The 14,250-nt window shown below is 33.8% G+C and overlaps 1 pseudogene; it reads right to left on the bottom strand.

The window, feature by feature from the left end:
- Window positions 1-9,489: 9,489 nt before the first annotated feature.
- LOC149255116 (L-gulonolactone oxidase 3 pseudogene) lies at window positions 9,490-9,909 on the bottom strand (annotated as a pseudogene).
- Window positions 9,910-14,250: the final 4,341 nt, after the last annotated feature.

Genomic DNA, 14,250 nt, shown 5'->3' with positions numbered 1-14,250 from the left:
TATCGGTGAATTAGAAGCCACGATCAAATGGTTTAAGAGGGACAAAAGCCCAGGGCCGGACAGATGGTCGATCGAGTTTTATTCAACTTTTTTTGAAACCCTGGGGGAGGATCTTCTTAAAGTCATTGAACACTCCAGATCCAATGGGAAGATCCTCGAATCCTTCACCTCCACATTCATCGCCCTCATTCCAAAATCTGACAGCCCCTCTACCTTTGATGACTATAGACCTATATCTCTGTGTAACTGCATCTACAAGATCGTGGCAAAAATTATTCCAAATCAGATGCGACCCATTCTATCCGAGAATATTTTGCTGGAGAAATTTGCCTTCCTACAAGATCGCCAAATCCATGAAGCTGTGGGAACTGCCTAGGAGGTACTACACTCTCTGCATTCCAAGAAAATCAAAGGTATGATCCTAAAGGTAGACCTCTCAAAAGCCTTTGATAGAGCAAACTGGTTGTATATTAGAATTCTTTTAACCCACCTAGGGTTCCCTTTTGAATTCATTAAATGGATCATGAGCTGCATCACTAATATACCTTTCAATGTGCTTATCAACGGGGCAAATTCCCCCTTTTTTGTTCCGAAAGAGGTCTCAGACAGGGTTGCCCCCTATCCCCTTTGCTCTTTCTATTGATAATGGAAGGTCTCAGCAGGCTGGTCAAAGAAGAATTTAGAAGAGGCAGACTGAAGGGAATAAAAATCATGGATGATTGCACTTTGACTCATCTATTATTTGTGGACGATGTCCTTCTATTTCTTAATGGAAGCATTGGAGACTTGACAATCATGAAGAACACAATTGCTTTATTCCAAACAGCCACGGGCATGACTGTCAATTGCAACAAATCGACCCTCACAGAAGTAGGATGTTCTCCCCATGAAATCCATTATGTGATGCAAAGGTTCCAGTACTCTCTTCTTAGGCTGGAAGATTGACTCAGATATCAGAGTGCCTTGAAAAGAAAATGAAGATGCATACTAAATGATGACTGAGATAATGAAATGGGCATCCAATAGTCGAACAAAGGAAACAACATAAATGAACCACAAATGATGAAATTTTCATTAGCCAGGAAGATTGTCGAGAAGAGTAAAAGGAGGCCTATGTGCACATACCATAAAGAATGTATATCCCCAAAGTCACAAAGTCATCCCGAGGAATAAATACTTGGATTTGATGAAATTTATAATTAAAATACATCCAAACTCTTGACCACCATGATAACATGAAATATATACAAAGATAATGTGAGCATAGTGAAAGATCATAATGAATTGATCAAAGACCTACGAGGATACTTAACCTGATATTCTGAGATTCCAAGGTTCCGAGAGAATCAAAGCGATAAGTAAGAACTTCGATAAACAATACTTTCGAAATGGCAACAATCCTCCGATACATAAAATTCCGACAAATAAAGTCTTTATCATTTAAATGTTTTCGGTGGAATTTATTTTCGAAGGTTTAATTGATTTTCACTTCCACTATCGGAAGTTCCAATATATAGAAGTCTTTAATATTAAAGGAAAGCATCGGGAAGCAAGACTTCAGAATAAAATAATTTCAGAACTTTTCATAAATAAAATTTGTGAATTCCTTTTTAATGTATTATGTAGGAATATCAGTACATCGGACATCCAAAAATTGGAGATAAATAATTTCGTAATTTTTATAAAATAGCTCCGATGTAATATAGACTCAAGAATCTGATAAGCCAAAAAGTCCAAAATTTTGAGGAAAGATCTTAGAAAAATGCAAAGTAGAGGATCAGGATTATGAGATTCACCAATTAGAGGGTTTGAGTCATTTCATAAGAAAGGAATATGACTAAAGGGAAAACAATATGAATGAGTACGATGCAATGGTTCAACTCAACTCGACAATTCTAAGTTTCAGAATGGGAAGAGATAAAATCATGGATAGGATTGATGCTGCAAGATTTTGCAATTTCCTTTACTTCTGCGCCTTCTTTAGTTTAAAATGCGAGAAGTTGTAGACCCATGAAAAATATGATCAAGGAATGGCTAAGCATTCAATTTCAGCGATTATTAGCTCATCTCATACATTTGTGAAGCAAGGAAATATGAACAAAAGCAACAATATTAAATACCCAAATTCTGATGAAAAAGAAAATACTTCCCTGAACATGTTGTAGATTAATCACTCACTTAATTTCTAAAGCTAATCCAAGCTAAATCAGCTTGTCTGGCATGACTTGGGATGAACCTTGCTTGAAAACTAGGTAACTGGCGGGTAAAGTTCCCAATAAAGTTTGTAAATTTGTATGAGTTCTTCAAATAATGTATCTTTCAAGTCATTATGTTTATACTCAAGTTGGTTGATGTGGGATTCCTTAAGGCCCATCTGCCAACAAGCGTTGTGCCATCGACATCAATACATTATCTGGGATCAAGGTTAGGGTTAGATAAGGTACCTGGGAGCCTGCATGCCTTAGTGGCAGGTGTCCTTGTCATCTACTAAGGAAATACATCAATGTTTCTTGGTGAATGAATTCTGCAGTCCATTTGACTTTGACAAATCCATTCATGGCTAGTAGAATGTATATAGTGGCTTGATTCCCATTGACATCAAAGGTGGGATATCTTGCATTGGTTAACGACCACCTCAATGGTCAGTATTCCAATGATTCTTGCTTATGTTTGACATCGACACCCTTTATTCACATATGAAAGATTGCACATGGGAGTGTAGCGGTTGATGATTATATGGTTTTGTGATCTCAACATAGATTTGCAGCAGTTTGGATCCTTGTATCAATGTTTCCATTTTAATTTGCAGCAGTATATTCATTTCAATAAAGGCTTCCATATAGGAGCCTAGCCATTCATTTGCAGCAACATTCACATTTCCTCAGTTGTTTGGGGAATAAAAATTCTCAGGCATGGGGGAGAAGGATACCTTCAGTTCATCCTTTAGCCTTCTTTAGCAGATCAGATCAGTATTCAAATTAACTCCAGCCATTCCATCCTCTACTTCATCTTGCACTACCGAGCACATCAACGACAAAGGTAAAACTTGAGGTAAATTTGGCTTAAGATTCTCTAATTCATTAGAGGGTTCAGGAAAATTAATGATTCACCACTTCTCATTCCATGCATTTCATCTTGCATAAATCATTATCCTTCTCTCTTCCCTCCATTCATTACTCATAATAAAAAGATTTATACTCTGATTACAAGACCATGTTAAAACAAAAATCCTTATGGTGTAAAGGTAGTCTCTATCGTGTCTTCTCCTTCCATGATAAAAAGAATTCTATTCGGAGGATGAAATCATTACTGTCATGAAATGATAAAGGAAACCACCTATAAGCATTGGCCTTGTGATGACGAGTATGCAAGAACCTATTCACGTACCTACTATTTCCATCACCACCTCATTTCATTCTTCATCTCTTCCTCATCCATCCCTTTCTTGTCCTCAATTTGTATTGCTCTATAAATTAGTATGATATGTTAAATGTGAAGAGTTTTTCTCCACAAGAACCAACACCTCCAAACATTCAAGCAGTGTTGCTCCACAAAAACCAACACCTCCAAATATTAAAGCAATGTTGTCCCACAAAGAACCAACTTCTACAAAATGTTAAGAATCTCTTAATGAGCAAGGGATTTATTTGCATGAGTACATGCAAAACCTCGGGCATGGGGGGATCTTGGGCCTCGAATATGCCCATTTTTCCACCGTACAAATACCATTATTCATACCCTAAATTCCTATATGTTTACACTCATTTCCTACCATAATTCCTCAACTTGTCGCTAAATCACATCTTACACCTTGTGGTTGATTATCATTAGTTTTCTCATATTTTCTATGATTAGAGATGAATTTTTTATGATTTACTAACGACGGTTTTTGCTAAGTTCATTTTTCGCAGGGTTCCATCCAAAAATTTTCACGAGTTAATTAAACTAAGTTACTACAAGTTAAAATCTCAATTTGTGATCAAATGAGAAATAATCTCGAGATTATGAGACGTGGATCTTGTTCAAAATACCCTCATTCATGTAACCCAGAATCAATGCCATAATTCTCTGCGTAAGTATAGAATCGCTGAACGATTTGGGTTTGGTTGCGAACGGTTCTGGGTCCACGTGGAGGAAAACGAATTTGATGAGTTTTCTTTGTGTTAAAAATGGAATTAGTTCCTCCATATATTCCATGATTAGGATGAACCCAACCATCATCCATTTGAAGACTCTCTGGAAGATTGCATATGATTTTTTTGTTGTTGTATTTTCTTTTTCTGAGTTTTTGGTTGTTCTTTGTTTCCATGAACTGCACCTTATAAAACTTGATGCTCTACATGTAGTTTGGGGGGCTGGGAGAGGTAGAAATCATAAGGATTGTATGTAATATTGTTTACACTATGAATACAATGGAAGCTTTGATGTAGTTTGTTTAAATGCATGATTGCTGAACCATAATAGAAAATTCTGATTCTACACTCAATCTGCTGTAAGTATTAATGTGATTTTGATTTTTAAAAGAGTATTGCATTAACTTAAACTTGTTTCGGGAGTGGCAAGGGCCCACCACCGCATGGAAGAAAGTTTTTTAAAACATCATAGGATAAATCTAGACGTAGGGATTTTATTTTGAAAGCATTTGTTAATTAGATCTCATAATTCTGATTCTATACTCAAGGCTATAATTTGTTTTCTTGAAATTGAATATACATATCATCTCCAACTCGTTGCAAGCTAATGAATGGTGTTGATCAATGATTTTATTTCATGAATAATCCATTTGTTACAAGTTTACAATTTGAATACTTAAAGGTGCTTCTTAATTGGATAAACAAGAGATCGATAACTCTATTTCTTTTAAATATGATTGAAATGGATTATGTACCTTACTGATTTAATGCAATTTCCTGTAACATTGTGTCTTGGCAATCAAGTATTTGAAAGCAATGCAACAAGACCATTAAATCATTGTTTGGAGTTGTAGTTTAGTTTGGAAATTCACTATAATTGTAATTAGTTATTGGTAAAACCATTAGTCAATGCATTTATGTTTGAATGATTTCTTGAGTTTGATTAAAGTAATCTAAGGATAGGATAATTTCTTATTTTGTAGTTTCTTAGATTTGAAGCATGTTAATTTAATCTTGATTATTTAAATTCTTATTGCAGAGTGATGTTAGGAAGATTGAAAGGTTAAAGTTTGAATGCTCATTGATTTGTGTGATCCCTGGAATTAGATTAATTGCAATTTTGTTTTGAATTATTGCCTTAGTTTAACATTGTTTGAGTGAAAGTGAATTCTGTTGGATTAAGATTTAGCATAAGTTTGATGCCTTTTTGAGTTAGTCTCGATTGATTTAAGGTTCTTGCACTTAGATTAAGTAGATATTATTGCTGGATTGAGTTTGCCATTATTTAAAGCAAGATTAGATTATTGAAATAATAAGAGTGTTTCATCTTGAATTGTAGATTTTGATTGAAGTTGTTTTGAGTATTAAATCAGAGTAACTAAGCTATCATAGGATTCTATTGGATTAAGATGTAGCATAATTTTGATGCCTTTTTGAGTTAGCCTCGGTTGATTTAAGGTTCTTGCACTTAGATTAAGTAGATCTTATTGTTGGATTGAGTTTGCCATTATTTAAAGTGAGATTAGAGTATTCAAATAATAAGAGTGTTTCATTTTGAATTGTAGATTTTGATTGAATTTGTTTTGAGTATTAAATCATAGTAACTAAGCTGTGATAGGTAAGTCTTAGGTCATAATTAGAAATAAACTCATTTGAACAATGATTATAAATTACGTACTTAGATAGTAAATTGATTTCATATTCTAGTTTAGGTTAGATGTTGTGATCCTGCATTACCTGCGCTTGTGCCTCTAAGTGTTATGACCCCACATTGATAATTTAATGTTGGAATTATTACACATATAATTTCCCCAACAATTGCCCCGAGAGTCGTTTTCGAGTCCACTATGGTTATAGATGTTGTAACGTAATGTAATCATTTAATGGTGAAAATAAAATAAAATTAAAATTAAAATAAAGCAATGTTAAAATAACAAATATATGTTTTTTATTTTTATTCATTTTGTTTGGTAGTTAAGGTAAGCTTGACTTGGTCGAGTTACCAATAGTTTTTGAGCTCCAGATTTATGATAACCCATTGTATTGACCCATGGTATTCATGTGGAATATAGTATATTTAAAGAGGGAAATTAAACCATCCTAGATCCATCTTAATTTGGGATCTACCAAGTCCCTTTGTATCTCAAGAGAATTGATTCATTGACTTGGTTGAGTTACCCATAGTTTTTGAGCTCCATATTTAAGATAACCCATTGTATTGACCCATAATATTCATGTGGAATATAGTATGTTTAAAGAGGGAAATTAAACCATCCTAAATCCATCTTAATTAGGGGTCTAAGTTTTTGAGCTCCATATTTAAGATAACCCATTACATTGACCCATAGTATTCATATGGAATATAGTATATTTAAAGAGAGAAATTAAACCATCCTAAATCCATCTTAATTAGGGGTCTATCCATCTTAATTAGGAGTCTACCAAGTTTGTACAAGGACTAAATCAAGAGAATTGATTCCTCTAAATACTTGATAAATCTAAAATTAAATTAAATTCAACTTAATTTAAAATTAAAATAAATAGAAACATAACAATATAATTAAATAAACATTTAAGCTAAATTTAAAATTAAAGTAAATAAAAACATTACAATATGATTAAATAAATAAATATAAAAAATTATATAAAATATACTCTCAAATAAAAAAATTTACTTAATAAATAAAGAAACCTATAAAAAATATATACTTTCCAGTTTTATAATATTTAAAAAATAAAAATAAAACTTATTTAACTTCTCACAAAACTAATTAAAATATAATCAAAATTTTATACATCTATATAATTTGTTAATCCTCTAAACTTTAGAAAAAAATATTTATACTTCAAAGAATTTAATCTCATTATATATATTGAATTGTATTTTTAAATGTATAATGAATTTGATGTTATGAATTTTTTTAGACACTTGGCTTGTGTAATTAAATAGTTTAAACTTGTAATTTCAATAAATATTTATTTAATTTAAAAATTAATCAAAAAATTATACTTGAAAATAGTCTAAAATGTAAAAAAATAAAACTACTTAAAATGTTATACCCACAACAATATATTTTTACTATTACTTTATTTAGTATATAGACAAATTTTATTTTAACCATATTTAATAAATACATAATTGAAATTAAAATATTATATTTAACCTATGCATTGAAATATTTATTAGTTTATTTAATATATATACAAACTTTATTTTTAACCATATATAATACATAGATAGTTGAAATTGAAATATTTCATTTATAAAATATTTTTTTACATTAAATTTGTTGTTTTATTAATATATTTTAAAATAAGCATATGGATCCTATAGATTGGAAAAATATATTTATAATCTATATTGAATTTGTTATTATTATTGTTATTAATATTAAATTCATCATATCAACTTTATATTAAGTAAATGAACATTTTTTTTTACTTTCAACCATTTCTTCCTTACATTAAAATATTTATATTTTATATAGTAAACATTAAAATATTTTTTTTATTTATACACATATATAAATTCTTTTTCTGCATATATATACATATAAAATTACTTTTTATATTGCAATATTTTTAAAAGATTATATATATAGAAAATATTTTATATAATACACATTAAAATATTTTTCTATTTATATATATATATATATATATATATATATATATTTTATATATACATAAAAAATTATTTTTATATTAAAATATATTTAAAAGATTACATATATAAAGAAAAACGTTGAGTATTTTTTATTTATGGTTAAAAATAAGAGTGAAATATCTTGAATAATCTCATTCATACCATATTATAATGTTAGCAACAAATAGAAGAAGCATAATGACAATAAGTGTTTTATAATATTTTTATTGAAACTAACCAATACATGGATTTATGTTTTTTTTTATTATAATTTATTTTGTTTTTTTAATTAAAAAATAATTTATTTTTATTATATATATATATATATATATATATATATATATATAATTAAACACACAAATAATTATACATCTTTCATATTTAATTATATAGTTATTTTTTTATTTTAAATTAAAAATAAATAAATAAAACTTATGTTTATTTTTTATTTTATTTTTAATTTAAAAATAAATAATTCAAAAATATGTTTTCTAGAGAATATAAATATATGAAAAAAATAATAATAATGAAATTAGGCTTTCATACAAAGCTATTTTGACTTATAATTCACTTATATTATGATATTTTGGATTTAGGTTCCACATTTTTCAAATAATGAGAAAACTTATCAATAAAAGTTTTCTTTTGAGATGTTTTTCAATTTTGAATTACAATGTGCACAATTTTGAAAAATAATTATGATGATATAATATATATTTATACTTTTAATAAATTAGAAATTCAAAAATGTTCCAAATTTTACAGATGAAACAGTTAAAAAAAATAAATTAAATACTTTACCAAGTAATAAAGTTATTAACCCTATTAGAACCTGGTCTTCACTAAATTTTATCACAGTGAATCAATTACATTACATAATTTATTAATTCCTTTCTACGACTAAGTTTTCATATTAATATAAATATAATTACATTACATAATTTATTAATTCCTTTCTACGACTAAGTTTTCATATTAATATAAATATAAAACTGTTTGGACACTTATGAAAATTTGTCTTTCCATAACATGGGAGAAATAATTTAAAATTCATCCAAAAATCACATAGACACAATTTGGTGTAGCCACTACCGTTTAACCCCAAACTCTAAGTCGATGATAGAGCCAGGCTCCTGAGAAGCTCTCGGCTGATGAGTCTGCGCTTCCTGGACAGATAATTTGGCGGGCTGAATGTTGTCTGCCCCATCTTTAGAGCCAGAATGAAGACAATGTCTACAGGTAGGGCAAGAAGAGTGAGAACGGAGCCATTTGTCTACACATGCCATGTGGAAGCCATGGTTGTAGCTCGGCAACAATCTCACATCTTCTCCTCCCACGAATTCTGTCAAGCAGATAACACACACTGCTGCAAGTTGTGGCATAATAAATTTTCCCTAAATGAGACAAGGGAGCGCTTTTATGGATTTGTCGTCCATGCATGTATTAGTCCGTCTGTTGTCCATATGATCATGTCGTGACCTCCAAATGTTGTCCCATGGAAGGACTGAAGCCAGCCCCGCCAGAGATATGGCGCCGCAGAACAACGCAAGATAAACTAGATCCTTGTTCGAATCAGCTATTCGATTGTTTAGAAAATTCATGGTGATATAATAACTAGATCTGATCTCTTGAGACGCAGTTATAGACAACATTTTTGAATTTTCATGCTCTGCTCCGAGGATTTATTATCTGATAGTGAACGAACCACCTTCACATGGCAACAAATATCCAGTCGTGCTTGAAGAAAGCCATCTGCTCAACCTCCTCCCACCCTTCTTCATTCAACCTCGTCTGTGATCTGTTCTCCACGCGATAGTAATTGAATTCGATGACCATTGAATCCTCGTCTTGCCCGAGAAACGTGGTGGAGCCCTTGAAGAAGTGTATCAGAAAATCATTGTAAACTTCCACTCCGCAGAAACTCTGGGGCGCCATGTCCTGCAACTTCTTCATGTCTGAGATGAAGGGCTTCGTTTTTGAGAGCCTGAAAATAACTATTTTCTCATATAAGAACAAACTTTTGGACCTGGAATCCCAATAACAGGCGCTCAGAATATCGAAGGACGGCGATCTCTGGCACGATGGGGATGTCTTCATATAGTTCTGAAACCCCACAACAAGGTATCCCATGAACATGAATTCATTGTTCTTCAATCCATGGGCCAAAGAGAGCTTGGAAGACACGATGCCTCTAGCCAACATGCATTTTCCTTTCGCACTCCTTGTTGCTTCCAGAGTACTTTCTGTAAATCAGATAACATATAATGACGCCCCAGCCAAAGATTGAGAACGGTAGTGAGGTAAACTGGTGCTCATCCAACCCGCTCGACCTACTTTGCAGCCTTGAGAAACCTGGAAATACGCCTAACAAGGAATTGAATACTGGCCTTTGAGCTCTGGTAAACTAATTTTCGCCCCATGAGTTGATTTCCCTATTACTCTGAAACGTGAAAATTTGAATTTGAGAGCATTTTCTTGGACGCGTGAGTTAGATTGAAAATTTGAATTTGAGAGCATCGACATCGCATTAATGCACATCGCCTGGCTGCAGCTAGACGAATAAATACTCATTTGGGGCCTGTCTTGTCCGCCAGTTCGGTTCGCATGCGGGGCTACTGGGAAATAGGAGAGAGTCGTGAAAGTGTTCCGGAAAATGTATGACCATCATATGGGTTGTCAAATCAGGCTATGGAACATGTATGTGCTTATGTATGTGAACCAGTCACCATAGAGGCATTAAATGCCCTAGAGGCTGAAGTAAAGTCCTCGAAAGCCTAGTTGAATGAGAATATCACGAGAATAGCTCAAATTTAGGATGAAAAGGTTAAAAATGAGAGGGTTCTACAACAGTATAGGGAAGAAAATGTTGATTTTCCATCCATCTTGAATGATTCCAAGGGATCTACTCAAAAAAATTGAAAGAGATGCAATTGTGGGTTGTTGAAAAAAATAATTTGGAAGGTACTATCGCAGAGCTGCGAGAAAAACATGAGTTGATGGCTTGTGAAATGGGATCACTGACCTAAAAGAACAGAGAGCTGAAAGTTGACGCGGAGCTCATTAAACTCCAGGTGAATGCATTGGAATCTGAGCAGAATGATTCTGGAAGAGTAGTCTGGGATTACAGAGGAAAAATGAAGATGACGAGCATTTGTGGGATAAGAAAAGGCGTAATTAAGAAAGTACTGTTGTAGAGAATTACAGAGGAAAAATGAAGGCGACTGGAATTTCGCATTTGTGGGATAAGAAAAGGCGTAATTAAGAAAGTACTCTTGTAGAGAATTACAGAGGAAAAATGAAGATGACTGGCATTTCGCATGTGTGGGATAAGAAAAGGGGAAATTTAGAAAATACACTTACAAAGCTGTTAAAAATACATGAAGATTCGATGCTACAATTGTCTAGAAAGAAAGCTAGTGAGGACAAGAATGTAAATGAAGGAATCTACTTCAAAGGGTGAGATAAAAATAACTAATTTAAGTTGTCAGATCAGGTATTACTGGTATTCAATGACCAAATCATTTTATTTGTAAAATGTAATCAGAATTAAATAACTTCTTTTTTCTTTTCTTTTTTTCTTTTTCAGAGAGAAAAAGCAACATTGTATTATATTGAGACAATATAAAACTTCAAAAGATACAAAAGGGTGGCTCATGGAGAAACCACGATAGAAGTAACGACGACAGATACAATATCATAAGTTCATAAAGAGACAAATACAACATCACAATCCAGATCATGACATATTGAACTGAATAACTTTACAGGACAGACAAATGGCATGTCAAAAGCATCAGCAAAGGTTTAAGCCAAAAACCATTTCAGAAGAAACACAAAGAAGCAACAAAATTTAATAACCAAGGATAAAGAAATCCTGGACAAAACAAGAATTCTCATCCACCTTTACTTCCATAGACCATGATCCTGAGTCTAAGAGCAGAGCATCCTTGGATAGGGAATCAGCTTGGAGATTCTGTTCATGACCAATGAATTGTATGGAACAATCTGTCGAGAGTCCCCGTAAGAACATTATCTTGTCCATCCAGCCTGCCATGTGAGAGCTCCTTATGTGGCAAGCACCATTTACATGATCGATCACCGTCCTGGAATCACCATAGATTGAAATAGCCTGAACATCAAAGAAAACACAGAAAGCAAGAACGCCTGCTAGAGCTCTAGCCTCAACCATCCTATTAGAGCCTGTTCCTCTGTTCCAAGAAATTAGAAATTGAAGCTCCTCATCCATGCAAATGAGAACATCGCATCCACATATATTTTGATGTTCAGCTCCGGCAAAGAATGCACTAGGGAACCTGTTGATACAACATTCTTTTTCTTCCGTGTTTGTATTCTTAATTTTGGGTTGCCTTTTTGGAACTGTATCATAGATGGCAATGATGTGTTGCAGAATCGAATTAAGAGGTTCCTTTGAGTATTTGAAGATCTTACAATTCCTCCACTTCGATGCGCACCATAGCACAATAATAATGAGAAATCGCCATGATTCTCTTTGCCCGCTCCACCATTCAAAAGCCGCATGGATAGAAAAAAAAGCAACATGAGGATATTCATTGGAAGAACATGTGGTAATTGGACTCCTCAGCCAATTCGCACATCGAACACCTGCTTGGACCATGCCAGCTTCTTTTTCTTAAATTATCCCACGTCAAATTCTTGTTGTTGAACACCAACCACGCGAAGCAGACTATTTTAAGGGGGCATCCCGACTTCTAGAGGGCCGCAGGAAATTTTGAGCTTGAGTGAGAGACCTTTGAATTGATCATATCAGAATAAATATCTTTTACCCGGACTGGCAGTTGAGCATTTGGCGCAGTCCAGATTAAGTGATCAGCCGACCAGAGCGTTGAAACCCACGACCCTTGAGAGCATCTTTTACAGAATTCCATGACAAAACCAGACTCTCCGGCAGACAGAGATCATTGGCATCCTTCCATAAAGGGGCAGAGCCTTGCCAGGTGGATATGAGCTTGTCCCATGTAAAGATACCACTCCTGTGAAAGAATGATAAAATACTCTCGGGAATGGATTTTTCTTCGATACCGCCCAATATGGGATCGATACCAATTAAAATTCTGCTACCAGAATGGATCCTCCACTTTAGGTTCTTTAAAAAGTATTGCTCAATCTTTCGAAGGCTAAGCCAAATAGCAGATCCGTGCTTGGATCCAATCGATCCTATTCTGAACCAATATTCGAGATTTTTACCTTTCATGTATTTCAATTTAACAGTGATACTCCATGGCCCGTCCCCGAAGATACCTCTCCAGAGCGATTTACATAGGAGTGCTTTGCCGAAGGCCCTTAAATCCATTAATCCCCAGCCACCAAGGTGCTTGGGCAAAGAGATTCTTTCCATTTTGGAGAGATGGAATTTCTGCTGTTCTGACTTACCGCCCGAGATAAAATTAGCTGAAACCTTGTTCATCTTGTGAATGATGCTTGCAGGAAGGTAGAATAAATGAGCCCAATAAACAGCCAACTGCGATAAAACTGCTTGAGATAATATAACTCTGCCTGCCAAAGAAAGACTCCTGAATTCCCATGCCGAAATATTTTTATAATATCTCTCTATTAACCATTGCCAATCAGTCTTGGAGTAACCCTTAGCTTTGAGCTGAAAACCTAGATATTTAATGCCATCCTTGAGCGATCTTGTCTCTATACCAAACAACTCAGAGATCCATTTCACCAATTCCATGTTGATATCATTGTGAAAGAGGGTGGATTTCGCCTTGTTAATTATAAGCCCAGTGGCTCTCTAGAATCTATCAAGAATGTCATTTAAACATATCCACGAAACCCTGCAAAGCATTGCAAATATGAGCACATCATCAACAAAGAGATTGTGCGATATGAAGTTATTTCTGCATATCTTGACAGGCCTGCATCTATTTTCGGAGACCGCTTTGTTTATGTGGATGCTGAGAGAGTTCATTGCCAGGATAAATAAGAGAGGCGAAAGGGGGCATCCTTGACGAAGCCCTCTTTCAGCTAGAAAATAAGGGGAGGGAATTCCATTGATGATGACCGCATAGTTCACATTTTCTACGCATGCCATGATCCACCGGATGGAGCTAGGATTCATTCCAATCTTGGCCAATAAACATCTAATAAACCCCCAGTCTAAATAATCATAGGCCTTTTGCAAGTCAATTTTCAAGATGGCCGCATCTAAATTTTTTGAAATCATAGAAAACAGACACTCCTGAGTATTAGCCACGGCATCCAAAATGTTCCGCCCTTTTAGAAAAGCATGTTGATCCTTAGTGAGGAAGGTGGCCAGAGTTGCTTTTATTCTTTCAACAATTATTTTTGTGATGATTTTGAAGGAAATGTTGCATAATGACATCGGTCTAAAATCATGAAAGGATTATGCATCCACCTTTTTAGGAATAAGAGCAATTAGAGTGGATGTTGTGATGTGGTTAATACTACCAGTCATTCTAGATG

This window comes from Pinus tabuliformis, chromosome 7 (genome assembly GCF_031772625.1).
Source record: "Pinus tabuliformis cultivar Carrire ecotype Pingquan chromosome 7, CPIR1, whole genome shotgun sequence".
Lineage (NCBI taxonomy): Eukaryota > Viridiplantae > Streptophyta > Pinopsida > Pinales > Pinaceae > Pinus > Pinus tabuliformis.
Note: the sequence above shows the minus strand (reverse complement) of the source record. Positions and strands in the feature narration are given on the sequence as shown.